Source organism: Equus asinus, chromosome 17 (genome assembly GCF_041296235.1).
Source record: "Equus asinus isolate D_3611 breed Donkey chromosome 17, EquAss-T2T_v2, whole genome shotgun sequence".
Lineage (NCBI taxonomy): Eukaryota > Metazoa > Chordata > Mammalia > Perissodactyla > Equidae > Equus > Equus asinus.
In genome coordinates, this window is record NC_091806.1 from 29,555,570 (window position 1) to 29,570,209 (window position 14,640).

At 34.7% G+C, this 14,640-nt stretch overlaps 1 pseudogene; it reads left to right on the forward strand.

Moving 5' to 3' along the window:
* Positions 1–12,991: 12,991 nt before the first annotated feature.
* LOC139040628 (putative olfactory receptor 5AK3) lies at positions 12,992–13,894 on the forward strand (annotated as a pseudogene).
* Positions 13,895–14,640: the final 746 nt, after the last annotated feature.

Genomic DNA, 14,640 nt, shown 5'->3' on the forward strand with positions numbered 1-14,640 from the left:
AGGTTGAAGAGGATGGGATGCTTCCTAAATCATTTTACAAAGTCAAAATTACCCTAATAGCAAAATCAGACAAGGGCAATATGAAAAAAGGAAAATTACAGGCCAGTATCACTGATGAATATAGATGCAGAAGGCTTGAAAGAAATATTAGCAAATTGGACACAGTACAATAGGAGGATCATACACCATTATCTGGTGGTATTTATTTGAAGGACACAGAGAAGTCTCAGTATCTTTAAATCAATCAATGTGATACTCCACATAAATGAAATGAATAATAAGAATCACAACATTATCTCAATAGATGTAGAGAAAGCATTTGACATGATTCAACATCCTTTTCTGGTGAAAAACTCTCAATAGATGAAAAATAAAGTAAAAAGCATTGAAAATAGAGCAGACCATAAGGAAGAGAGAATTAGTGAGCTCAAAGATGTAAATCTAGAAACGATTCAGTTTGAAGAGAGATAATTATGATTTTAAAAAAATGAAATTATATGAGAAATATCCAACTCAATTAGGAAAAGCAACATAAGGGTAATAGGTATCCCAGAAGGAGAAGAGAAGTAGAAAGGATCAAGCGCTTAATCAAAGAAATAATACCTGAGAACTTCGCAAACTTGGGGAAAAAAATGACATACAAGTACATGAAGCTAATAGAACTCCTAATTATCTCAATGCAAAAATAATTTCTCCAAGACACATTATGTTAAAATTGTCAAAAGACAATGGCAAAGAAAGAATATGAAGGGTATCCAGAGGAATGAAAACAAGTTACAGAGAACCCCCATCAGGCTGTCAGCATATTTCTCAGCAGAAACCCTACAGGCCAGGAGAAATTAGAACAACATATTCAAAATATTGACAGACAAAAGCTGTCAGCCAAGAATACTCTATCCAACAAAGTTACCCTTCAGATAAAGGAGAAATAAAAGCTTTCCCAGAGAAACAAAAGCTGAAGGAGTTCATCACCACTAGACATACCTTACTAGAAATGTTGAAAAGAGCTCTCCTGCCCAAAAAAACAAAGTCAAGGATATATAAAACTTTGAGCTAGGTGATAAATAGACAGACAGAATCAAATAATTGCAAGTCTGTATCAGACTAGGTTAGTAAACACTTAAATATAACATAAAAGTTAACGGGAAAGAAAACATCAAAAATAACTATAACCACTATAGTTTGGTCACAAACTGACAACACAAAAAAAGGATAATTTCTGACAATGAAAACATAGAAGAGGAAGAGGAAAAAGATGGAACCTGCATAGGCTTATGACAATATGGTGTTATGAGCAGAAAAAGGACTACCTCAACTATGAGATCTTTTATACAAATCTCATGGTAACCACAAAAACAAAAATCAGAGTTAAAAATCATAAATAAAGAGAAAACTGAATAAAACATCACAGAAACCCACTAAACTGAAATAGCAGGCAGAAACACAAAGAAAATGAAACACTGGAAATATAGAACAAGCAGAAAACAAAAGATAAAATGACAGTATTAACCCCTCATATATCAATAATCACTCTAAATGTAAATGGATTGAATTCACCAATCAAAAAACAATAGAGTGGCTGGATGAATTGAAAAACAAGACCCAACAATATGCTGCATCCAGGAAACACATCCAAGCTCTAAAGACAAACAAAGGCTCAGAGTGAAAGGATAGGAGATGATTCTCCAAGCAAATAGCAAGCAAAAGTAAGCAGGTGTAGCTATGCTTATATCAGAAAAAACAGACCCCCAAGACAAAAAAGATAGCAAGAAACAAAGATGGTCATTATGAAGTAATAAAAGGGACATTCCACCAAGAAGACATAACGCTTGTGAATATATGTGCACCTAACACAGGAGAACCAAAATATATAAAATAACTTTTAATAGACCTAAAGGGAGAAGTTGAAAGCAACACAATACTAGTAGGGGACCTTAACATCCCACTTACATCAATAGATAGATCATCCAGACAAACAGTCAACAAGGAAACAGTGATCTTAAATGAAACACTAGACCAGATGGACTTAAGATATATAGAGAACATTCCATCCAAAAACAATGGAATAAGCATTCTTCTCAAGTGCACATGGATCATTCTCAAAGATAGACCATAAGTTGGGAAACAAAGCAAGCCTCAATAAAGTTAAGAAGATTGAAATTATATCAAGCATCTTTTCCGACCACAATGGTATGAAGTTAGAAATAACTACAAGAAAAAAGCTGAGAAAGTTACAAAGATATGGAGACTAAACAACATACTACTGAACAGCTATTGGATCAATGAAGAAATCAAGGCAGAAATCAAAAAATACCTGGAGACAAATAAAAATGAAAACACAACATACAAAAACTTGTTGGATGCAACAAAAGCAATGCTAAGAGGGAAGATACATAGTAATACAGACCTACCCCAAGAAACAAAAAAAATCTCAAACAAATAATCAAACACTATATGTAAAAGAATATGAGAAAGAAGAACAAACAAATCCCCAAGTCAGTAGAAGGAGAGAATTAATAAAAATCAGAACAGAAGTAAATGAAATAGAGATTAAAAAGACAATACAAAAGATCAATGAAACTAAGAGCTGCTTCTATGGAAAGAGAAACAAAATAGTCAAACCCATGGCTAGATTCACTAAGGAAAAAGAAAGAAGGCACCAAAAAATAAAATCAGAAATGAAAGAGGAGAAATTATAATGGATACGTCAGAAATATAAAGGATTATAAGAGAATACTATGAAAAACTATATGTCAATAAATTAGATAACCCAGAAGAAATGGATAAATTCTTAGAATCATACAACCTCCCGAAACTGGATCAAGAAGAATTACAGAATCTGAATAGACCTATCACAAGAGGAGAGATTGAAACATTAATCAAAAACCTCCCAAAAAACAAAACTCCAGACTCAGACAGCTTCTCTGGTGAATTCAACCAAGCATTTAAAGAAGATTTAATACCTGTTCTTCTCAAACTGTTCCAAAAAATTGAAGAGGATAGGATGCTTCCTAACTCATTTTACAAGGTGGACATCACCCTGATACCAGATCAAGAAAAGGGCAACGTGGAAAAGGAAAATACAAGCCAGTATCGCTCATGAATATAGATGCAGAAATCCTCAACAAAATATTAACAAATCAATACAATAGTACATTTAATGGCTCATACACCGTGATCAAGTGGGATTTATTCCAGGGACACAAGGATGGTCAAATATCTACAAATCATCAGTGTGATACACCACATTAACACAACAAAGAATAATAAGATCAACAGCCATTTGTGGTAAAAACTCTTAATAAAATGGGCATAGAAGGAAAGTAACTGAAATAATAAAGGCAATTTAAGACAAATCCACAGCCAACATCATAGTCAATGATGAAAAACTGAAAGCTATTCCTCTAAGAACAGGAAGAAGAGAACCATGCCCACTCTTACCACTCTTCTTCATCCTAGTCCTGGATGTGCTAGCCAGAGTAGTTAGGCAAGAAAAAGAAATAAAAGGTAACCAAATTGGAAAGGAAAAAGTAAAACTGTCACAAAAAAAAACAAAAAAATTTCTGGATGACGTGATACTATATACAGAAAACGCTAAAGAATCCACCAAAAAAACTACTTACAATTAACAAATACACTAAATTTTCAGGGTATAAAATCAACATAAAAAAACGGTTACATTTCTATACACTAACAACAAAGTAGCAGAAAGAGATATCAGTAATACAATCCCAGTAGCAATTGCAATACAAAGAAAAAAAATACCTAGGAATAAATTTACCCAAGGAGGTAAAAGGCCAGTATGCTGAAAACTGTAAGACATAATTGAAAGAAATTGAAGGAGATATAAAGAAATTCCGTGCTGATGGATTGGAAAAATTAACATAGTTAAAATGATCATGTTACCTAAAGGAATCTACAGATTCAATGCAATCCCCATCAGAATCTCAATGATATTTTTCACAGAAACAGAACAGATAATCCTAAAATTTACATGGAAGAACAAAAGACCTTGAATAGCCAAAGCAATCCCGAGAAAAAAAGAACAAAGCTGGAGGTATCACACTCCCTGATTTCAAAATACACTACAAAGTTATAGTAATCAAAACAGCATAGTACTGGTAGACAAACAGACACACAGAAAGATGTAATAGAAATGAGAACCCAGAAATAAACCCCCATATCTTTGAATAGCTAGTTTTTGTCAAGGAGCTAAGAACATACAATGGAGAAAGAAAAGTCTCTTCAATAAGTGGTGTAGAGAAAACTGGACAACCATATGCGAAAGAATGAAAGTAGACCATTATCTTACACCACACACAAAAATTAACTCAAATGTATTAAAGTCTTGAATGTTAAGACCTGAAACCATAAGACTCCTGGCAGAAAACTTAGGCAGCACACTATTTGGCGTCAGTTTAATAGTATTGTTTTGAATATCATGTCTCCACTGGCAAGGGAAACAATAGAAAAAACAAACAAATGGGACTACATCAAACAAAAAAGCTTCTGCACAGCAGAGGAAACCACCAACAAAACACAACAACAATCTTCCAATTTGGAGAAGATATTTGCAAATCATATATCTGGTAAGAAGTTAACATCAAAAATGTATAAATAGATCATATATCTCAAAACAAAGAATAATGTGACCAAAAAATGAACAGAGAATAAGAACAGACATTTTTCCAAAGAACACATACAGAGGGCCAACAGTCATACGAAAAGATGTTCAGCATCACTAGTTATTAGGGAAACACAAATCAAAATTACAATGAGATATCACTTCATGCCCATCAGAATGTCTATTACTAAAAAGATAAGAAATAATAAGTGTTGGAGAGAATGTGGAGAAAAAGGCACCCGCATGCACTGCTGGTGGCAGTGTAAGTTGGTACAGTCACTTTGGAAAACATTATGGAGATTCCTCAAAAAATTAAAATTAGAACTACCATATGATACAGCTATTCCACTTCTGTGCATTTCTCCAAACAACACGAAAATGCTAATTCAAAAAGATATATGTGCCCCTATGTTTATGGCAACATTATTCACAACAGGCAAGACTTGGAAGCAACCTAACTGCCTATCAAGGGATGAATAGATAGAGAAGATGTGGTATATATATACAATGGAATTCTACTCAGTCATAAAAATGATGAAATCATGGCATTTGCTACAACATGGATGGACCTTGAATGTATTATGCTACGTGCAATAAGTATGATGCAGAAAGACAATTACCATATGACTTCAATCAAGCAAACACATAGATGCATAGAACAGATTGGTCGTTATCTGTGGGGCAGGGGTGGTGTGAGATGAAAAGTGTAAAGGTGCACATCTGTGCAGTGACAGAAGGCAACCAGACTTTTGGTTGTGAACACATTGTAGTCTATAGAGAGGGCAAAATGTAATGATGGACACCTGAAATTTATATAATGTTATAAACCAATGTGATCTCAATGAAAAAATACACATTACATATATAAGGTTAATGACAGCAATAATGTAACAGTAGATTGTAAAAAAATTAAGTAAATAAAAACTAGACCTTAAATGTAATTAAAAAATGCTGAATTTTTTAATACCTTTAGAGTGAAGAGGCCTTTATAAATATGACCCATAATACAAAATAAATTTGCTGTATAAAAATCAAAGTTTTTGAATGGCAAAGTACACAATTAGCAATGTAAAATAACTAATATTGAGAAATAAATATTTGCAAATTTATAAGGAAAGATTCTTAACTCAAAATATCAGCATAAAAGCAAACAAATTACTTTTTAAGAGGGGAACATGTAAACAGATAATTCACAGAAAAAGAAATACTAATGGTTGTTGGACATATGAAATCATGCTCATTCTGGTTTGCAGGAGAAAACAGCAAGTAAAACTAAAATATACTGTTTTTCATCTATCATAATGACAAAGTTCAACAAAAATTTCTTGGCACTGTGTTAGAGAGGATTTGCAGAAATAGTCACTTTACATTTACTAGAAGTGATTTAAATTGACAGAGCCTTACTCTGAAGGACAGTTGGGCAATATCTGTCAAAATTTACAGTGTTGATCATCTTTGACTTGGAGATTTGTCTCGTAAGTATCTTTTAATGATGGAATATATTTACACTTAGGACACTAATATTTATGGTAACTGTTTATAAGAGTAAAAGATTGGAAACCATCAAAATATCTACCAATAGAGAGGAGAGTTTCATTAAACACAGTAAACAATGCAGCTGTTCAATAAAATGTGACACAACTATTAAAAAGAGTGAGACTTCTTTGTACTGATGTAGACAGATCTCTTTGTACTGATGTAGAGAGATCACCTAGAATTATTAAGTGAAATGCAAGCTGCAGAAAAATGTCAATACTACACTTCCAGGTGCATGGGTGAGGAAGGAAGAATGTAACTATTAGTATGCTTGCAAATGCAATGCAAGGCTTATATCTGAAAGAAGACAGAAGCTTATAACAGTGGTGATCTCCAGGGAGGGAAACTAGAGATTGAGAATCAAGTAAAGAGAAGGACTTGGGTTTTACTCTATCCTCTTACATACCCCTTAACTTTTAATCATGCAGATGCTTTGTTATACACACACAGACATACACACACAATGGAAAGCAAGGAGACAGGAAGGAAGGGAGGCAGGAAAGAAGGAAACAAGGAAGAAGGTGAGGGAATGAACATAATTTGTCAATAGCAGGGCATTTCTCAAAACTGAAAACAGGTAGTCCATAAAGGCAGCAACACACAAATAAATTTGATCCCCTCTGGAAATCTGAACTTTTCTTCAGCAGAGAATAACTAATTCATGTTGTTTTTTCCAATTCCTTCTCAGCCCCAACCTCAAATTCTCAAGTGAGCAAGTATTGATCCCTCAGGCCCCAGCTATAACATCCTCAGTTAGAAGGATCCGTGCAGAGAAACTTTGGAGGATAATTAGCCAGTTGTGGAAAGAGAATCTGAGGCAACATTCATGTAAGTAAAACAAAGCAAATCCCATTTTTCAACATGAGCTATGTATCATCGCAGTGTGCAGGAAGTGACAGAGTGAAAAGGTCAGAAACACACTTCCACCATCCTTTGCCTCAAGATCAGGAGAAATCCATTCATCACTGGTAGTGTAATGGAAATGGAGTCAGGGAACTCAGTTGAGCTAAGCAGTTCCTGGGAAACGATAGGAATGAACAAAGAGTTGAATGAATCAGTACATCAATCAACCAATTACTATTACATGTCCTTAGTGTATTATTTGCCTGTATTATTATGGCCATTTGATGAGCATTGATTCAACACCTGGCCTTGTTCTGGCAAGATTACATAAATTTGCTCACTTGAACTTCACACGACTGCAAAGCAGGTTTTACTTTTTCCTCTTCTTCATTTTGTTTAACTTCTTATTTTGAAATAATTATATATTCACAGAAAGTTGCAAAAATGCTACAGACAGATCCGATGTATCTTTCACACAATTTTCCTTCAATGGTTAGATCTTACATAATTATACTATTGCATCAATCTAGGATTTTGATAATGGTGTGCACGACAATGTGTGTATGTAGTTCTACATCATTTTATCACAGGTGTAGATTCATGTAACCACCACTACAACCAAGATTCAAACCTACGCTACCAGAGATGTCAGATTCCATGCAGGCCTCCCTGGTGCTACTCCTTATAGTCACACCACTCCCCTCCCCCTACCCCCCTGACCCCTGGAAATCACTAATCTCTTCTTATCTCCATAATTTTGTCATGTGGAGAATGTTGAATGAAAGGAAAAATACGCTATGTGACCTTTTGAGATTTTCTCCTCTTTGCTCAGTATAATGCCCTTGAGATCCACCTAAGTTGTTGTGTGTATCAATAGTTTGTTCCTCTATGTTGCTGAGTAATATTCCACAGCATGAATGTACTACCGTTTGTTTAACCATCGTGCATTGGATGATATTTTGGTTGTGCATAGATTTTGGCTATTACAAATGAAGCTGGATATCCAATTACTCTGCCACTATTTATTGGAAAAACTGTCCTTTTATTAAATTGCTTTTGCATATTTATCAAAAGTTAGCTGGTTATACCTGTGTGTTCTCTATTCTGATCCATCTTTTTGTGTATCTCTCTGCAAATTTTAAAGAGTTGATTACCGTAACTATATAAAAAATCTTCATTTCAGGTGAAGTGAATCACCCCACTTTACTTATTTTTAAGAATCATTTTAGCTATTCTAACCACCTTCCCTTTTCATATAAATTTTAGAATAATCTTGCCCATATCTGAAAAGTCTTTCAGGAAATTTGATAAGGATTATGTTAAATCTGTATGTCAACTTAAGGAGTAGTTTAATTTGCGTTCCCATGTGTCTATTGCTAATATAGAAATACAATTAGTTTTTAAATGATCATCTTGTATATCACAACTTTACTAAATGCACTTACTAGTCTAGAAGATTTTGGTAGATTCCTTGGAATCTTTTACATAGCCATCATGTCATCTGCAGAACAGACAGTTTTATTTCTTCCTCTGACATGTATGGCTTTTATTCCTTTTCTTCCTTTATTCTACTGGCTACAACTTCCAGAGCTATGCTGAATAGAATTGGTGAGGATGAATATCTTTGCCTTGTAACCGAGTTTAGGGGGCAAACATTAAGTCTTTGACCACTAAGTATGATGTTAGCTGTAGGTTATTTGTAGATGTTTTTCATCAAGTTGAGGATGTTCCCTCTTATTCCTAGTTTTCTGAGATTTTTTTAAAAGTACTAGAGGTGTTGAATTTGCTCAAATGTCTTTTCTTCGTCATTTTAAAAGATGTGTTTTTTCTTCTTTAGATTGTAAATATAACAGATTACATTGATTGATTTCAAATACTGAACCAGCCTTTCATCCATAAAATAAACACCACTTGGTCATAGTGTGTAACTTTATATATATACACACTTATATATATGTTATACAAAGATATACATTAAAAACTCTATAGATAAATCAAAATGGAATTCTAAAAAGGTTCAAGTGACCCACAGAAAGGCAAGGAATATAAAACCCAGAAACAGAAAAGACAGAAAACAATAATAAAATAGCAAACTTAAGCCTTAGCATATCAATGACTATGTAAAATGTAAACGGTCTTTTTCAGTGTTAAAATGATAAAATTCATGAATTCTCACTTTTAAAATGAAAGTGAAGTTGCAAAACTTTATAAGTTTAAAAAGTGAGGTTCTCTCGCTTCTATACCATACCTATGGATAACTTAAATGTTTGGTTACTCAAGTAAGAGTTATTTCTTAAGAGTGTGGTGTATATCCAACCTGAACTTTATCCACGAATAAATAAAGAGAATGGAAGCAAGAGAGAGTGAGAGTGAGAGAAAGAGTTTGATTTTTAAAACAGCTCACACACTACCTATCCTTCTACAACTTACTTTTGTCCTTTTTTTTTTTTTTTTTAAAGATTGGCACCTAGGCTAACAACTGTTGCCAATCTTCCTTTTTTTCTTTTTAAGGATTGGCACCTGAGCTAACAACTGTTGCCAATCTTTTTTTTTTCTGCTTTATTTCCCAAACCCCCCTGATACATAGTTGTATAACTTAGTTGCAGGTCCTTCTAGTTGTGGGATGTGGGACGCCACCTCAATGTGGCCTGACGAGCGATGCCATGTCTGCGCCCAGGATCCGAACCCTGGGCCGCCTCAGCAGAGCGTGTGAACTTAACCACTCGGCCACAGAGCCTGCCCCTCTTTTGTCCTTTGATAAGATGAAATGGACAGCTTTTTGTAAGAGTGTATATTTTCCTCATCCATTTTTGACTGTGTATTGATGCATAATATGAATCTACTGTGATCTATTTAACCCTATTTCCATACTTTTGCTATTATAAATAGTGTTTCAAGGGACATCATTAACTTCTAAGTAAGTTCTGTGATCCCCATTTTACAGAGGAAAGAACTAAGGCTGGAAGGGGTTATATTGTTTATCTCTTTTAACTTGTGGGACAAGAATTCAAACCCAAGTCTGCTGGTTTCCTTTCCACTGCCCAGTGCTGAATATGCAGGAGACTTCAGAAGCACTGAAACTCGGTAGGGGTGAAGTGCATTCAAAATACTCAGGTCGTTGGCAGTTTTCTTCATAACATTCTGTTGATTAGCAAATACCTTCATCTTAGATGAAACAAAGAATTTCGTACTGAGCCAACACATCTTTAACGTACAGATTTTGTTTGTGGAGGTAGGTAGTGGAGCTTGTCCTGGTTTCCTTAGCTCTTCAGGAGTCCCCATGTCATATAATTATGACATATTATTGAATCAGAATGATTACAGTCAAATTGATGGGGTAAATGCAATTATAATTACCCCATTAAGATTCTAAATTAAGTGGAACCCTGATCTATTCTAGCTTCCTCTGATAAGTGCTCATACTCAATGGATGAATGCCTCCTTGAATGGGCTGCATTTCAGTTGTTTTACAGCAACATAACCTGAGGAAGGAACTTGCACTAACTTAACTCTCCTCTGACCTCACTAAATGTTGAATTGAAGAGAATTGTTTCTTGTTCTGCTACTACAAAGTTATCCCACTGTCTTTATTTCTCAAAATATTTAAAGAACCAGAGAAGCCCATATAACAACAGGCTCAGTCAGCTACATTCCTACCACTAAAGGCAGGTTCTTACTGACCATCTCATCTATATGGGTATATAGCTCTGCTTAGAGTTATTGACGTCAGAGTGCTGGGACCCTCTAATGATATACTAGGGATAAGGATTTTCCCATTATGATTAACTTCTTTTATTACATAGTATTTTATATGTGTAAATTCATAAAATTATATGAAGAAGACTACAACCACAACATATTAGCCATGATACAATTCAAAATACAAATAATAGCCAATATTTTTAGACCTCTTATGGATTCTTCAATTATCCTCCATAAAAGTAACAATTAGCCTAAAATGTATATTTATAAATCTCATGTGTGTGTGTGTGTGTTTGGGGGGGAGGTGGTTTGTGAGTTTCAAAAATATTCATTCTCCATTTGTAGTTTCTGCTGTTTTCAAATGGCCTTTCTCTCTTTCTCTGTTCTTCAGTTAACTGTTAACTGAGCCATGTTTGTTCATATTGATGAATACAGGAGGCTTTGATATCTTAAGTGAGCTACTAATGATGTGTTTCTCTGTAATTTGCTTCTTAGAGGCTCTTAACCAGTACTCATTCTTTCAATACACCCATCAGCCCTCTTCCAGTGTATCTGTTGATATCAATTCCTGTGCCTTTTGAGCATTCTGCAGTATAGATCAAGTTGATTCTCAACTCTCTCCTTTTCTGGCTCAGGATTTGGTCTTCTTGGGTCTGATGAATTACTTATCACTCATCAATATGCTTTCCAGGTTGAAAACTTTTACTGTTTGTATATCTTCTTATGTTTAGCCCTTTAAAAAATTCCTTATTGTGGTGTGTGACTGCAATGGCATTGCTAAAAATAAGACTACTGATATAATAAATAAATCCCAAAATCTCATAAACTTATAGCAATAGAAGTTCTCAATCACATAAAATCCAGTGTAGGAAAGAGGGATCATTTGCACACAGATATTGGAGAATACAGCCTGAAAGAGGTAACAATAAGGAACACAGGTAGGTTTGCCGGAATTAGCAAATAAAAATGCAAGTCTCAGTTAAATTTGAACTGCAATAAACAGAAAGCTATTTTGGTATAAATATTTCCCATGCAATATTTGTCACTCTTCTACTAAAAAAAGTCCACTATATATCTAAAATTCAAATTAACTGGGTGTCCTATATTTTATCTGTCAACCCTAACACATCGCTTCCAAAGTTTCCTTGAATGTCAATATCCAGCCAAGAGATGAGAAGATTAGGGAGTGGAAAGTCATATGGCTCCAGTTTTAGGGGAGCAAGGAGCAACTGGTTCACTGCTAGAAGCAGCATTCATTACTTTTGTTCACATTCCATGGGCAGAACATGGTATCATAGCCGCACATGAGAAAGTTTGGTTACCCAAAAGAAAAGATGCTGTGTCCAGAAGAAAAGACAAGTGTATTGATGAGCAACAAGTCAATTTCTGCTGTATGAAGGGTCCATGATACTTTACTCCACCATGAGCAGTGCTCACCACTGTGGAATGGTATTTAAAAGTAAAGGAATTGGAATTAGGGAGTTTGAGGACTTACAGTATATGAAAAATCATGGATGAAGACATCTCAGCTGTCTTCCTAGCAGGGTAATTTCTCTAACTAGTTCTACTAAATTCAGAAATTTGAACCACGATTAAAATGATATAAAATGATAAAAGGCTGAGAAAAACTATAGATTGTTTAATAAGTACAAAATCATAATGACATACTGCTTTTTTTTTTTTTTTGAGGAAGATTAGCTAACATCTGCTGCCAATCCTGTTTTTTCACTGAGGAAGACTGGCACTGAGCTAACATCCATGCCCATCTTCCTCTACTTTCTATGTGGGATGCCTGCCACAGCATGGCTTGTCAAGCAGTGCTAGGTCTGCACCCGGATCCAGATGGGTAAACACCAGGCCACCAAAGCAGAACGTGCAAACTACCACTGCACCACTGGGCCAGCCCTTTGACATACTTATGTCATACATACATACATATGTCATATTTGACATAAGCAAATATGAATACCTGTTTAATATAGTGGAAATATGTTTTAATCTATGTTTCTTAGAATCACCCATATTAGAAGTCTATCTTCTTCTACGAATCCTTCTTTATTTTTAAAATGAATCCATGGCTCACATATCCCTGTTTATGTGGCAGTTTCTTATCAAGAAAATAGAAGGAATATTTAGAAAGCTATAAACTCTTTGTGAGTGTTTGCCATGAAAATCCAATTCAAATACAGTGACATGAACTGTAAGAGCCTTTCTCCCCTCAATAAGTCACCAATATTTCCCTTCTTTTCTTGGTCCTATTTTTGGTCCTTTCTAGACTTGGTAGCCATGACACAAGGAAATAGTACTGAAGTGATTGAATCCTTTATTCTGGGATTCAGCGGCCAACAGTTCTTGCAGTATGTCCTCTTCATTGTATTTCTAGTCATCTATGTGACCTCCATGGTGGGCAATATTGGAATGACCCTGCTCATCAAGAGAGATCCAGACTTCAAACACCCATATACTTTTTCCTACATTTGGCTTTTGTTGATATCTGTTACACTTCTGCTATCACTCCCAAGATGCTGAAAAATTTGGCAGTAGTAAATAAATCAATGCCATTTTGAGACTGTGTCATACAATTGTTTTTTGGAACATTTGCGACCAGTGACTGTTACCTCCTGGATGCTATGGCAATGGAGTGGTATGTAGCCATCTGTAACCCACTTCACTATCCCATAGTGATGTCTTGAAAAACATGCATCCAGTTGGTAGCTTGTTCATATGTCATAGGCTCAATAAATGCTTCCATACACAGATTTTACATTTTCACTATCTGTTTGCAAATCCAATACCATCAATCACTTTTTCTGTGATGTTCTCCCAATTCTCACCCTTTCATGCTCCAACACTGACATCAATATCATGCTACTTTCTGTCTTTGTGGGATTTAATTAGATGATCACTTTGTTGGTTGCCATCTTTTCCTACATATATATTACAGTCGCCCTCCTAAAGATGTCTCTTACTGCAGGAAGGAAAAAAGCCTTCTCCACATGTGCCTCCAACCTTACAGCAGTCACCATTTTCTGTGGAAAGCTATCATACATGTACTTACAGCCTTATTCTATTAATTCCTATGAGAATATGAATGTAGCCTCCATATTTTATGGCATTGTGATTCCCGTGTTGAATCCCCTGATTTATAGTTTGAGAAATAAAGAGATAAGTTCCAAAATTGATGGGTAAAAAGTTCTTCTGGATTGGACTGAAATTGTTAAAATTCAGCACATGGAAGCATCCAATAGAGATACTTGACCATTATTTAATGTTTCTGAATTAGGAACACATTCATATCTTAAACCACTGCTACCTGTTTCAGTGGACAAGTTCTTAGAATGCAGGAATACAATAACATCTCATGACATTAATTTTACCTTGAATATAGTTTGACAAACATATCTCATACTATCCATGAAGTGCTTTATTGAAATTATTTAAAATATTAAGATGTATAGACTTTACAGAGTATTTAGTTCTATCAAGTATATTTCAAATATGTTCTTAAAGAGTATACAAACCCAAGTTTGTATATAATCAACATTAAAATTGAAGTTCATTACTATCCATCCATTTAAACAGATTCCCTAAATCATCTACAAGGAGGCTCTTTACATATTCTCTTCCAATTATTACATAAACCTAAATAAAAAGCAACTTATGACTCAGGCTATACTTTCTACCTAATATTCTCATATTAGTTACATTCTCTAGTACATCTTATGTGATGTTATGAAATCTTTTTGTCATTAGTTACCCTCTTTAATCTGAGTCCATCTTTTTCTTGCATAAGGTAAGGAAACTCCTAGAAATATTTTCTATCTCTCTCTCCGGTAGAGATAGAAAATCTAGAATATAGACACACTTAAAAACCTAAAGAATGGTCATTCATTTATGAAAGGCATACAAATCCTTTTAGTCCGGAAAAATAACTT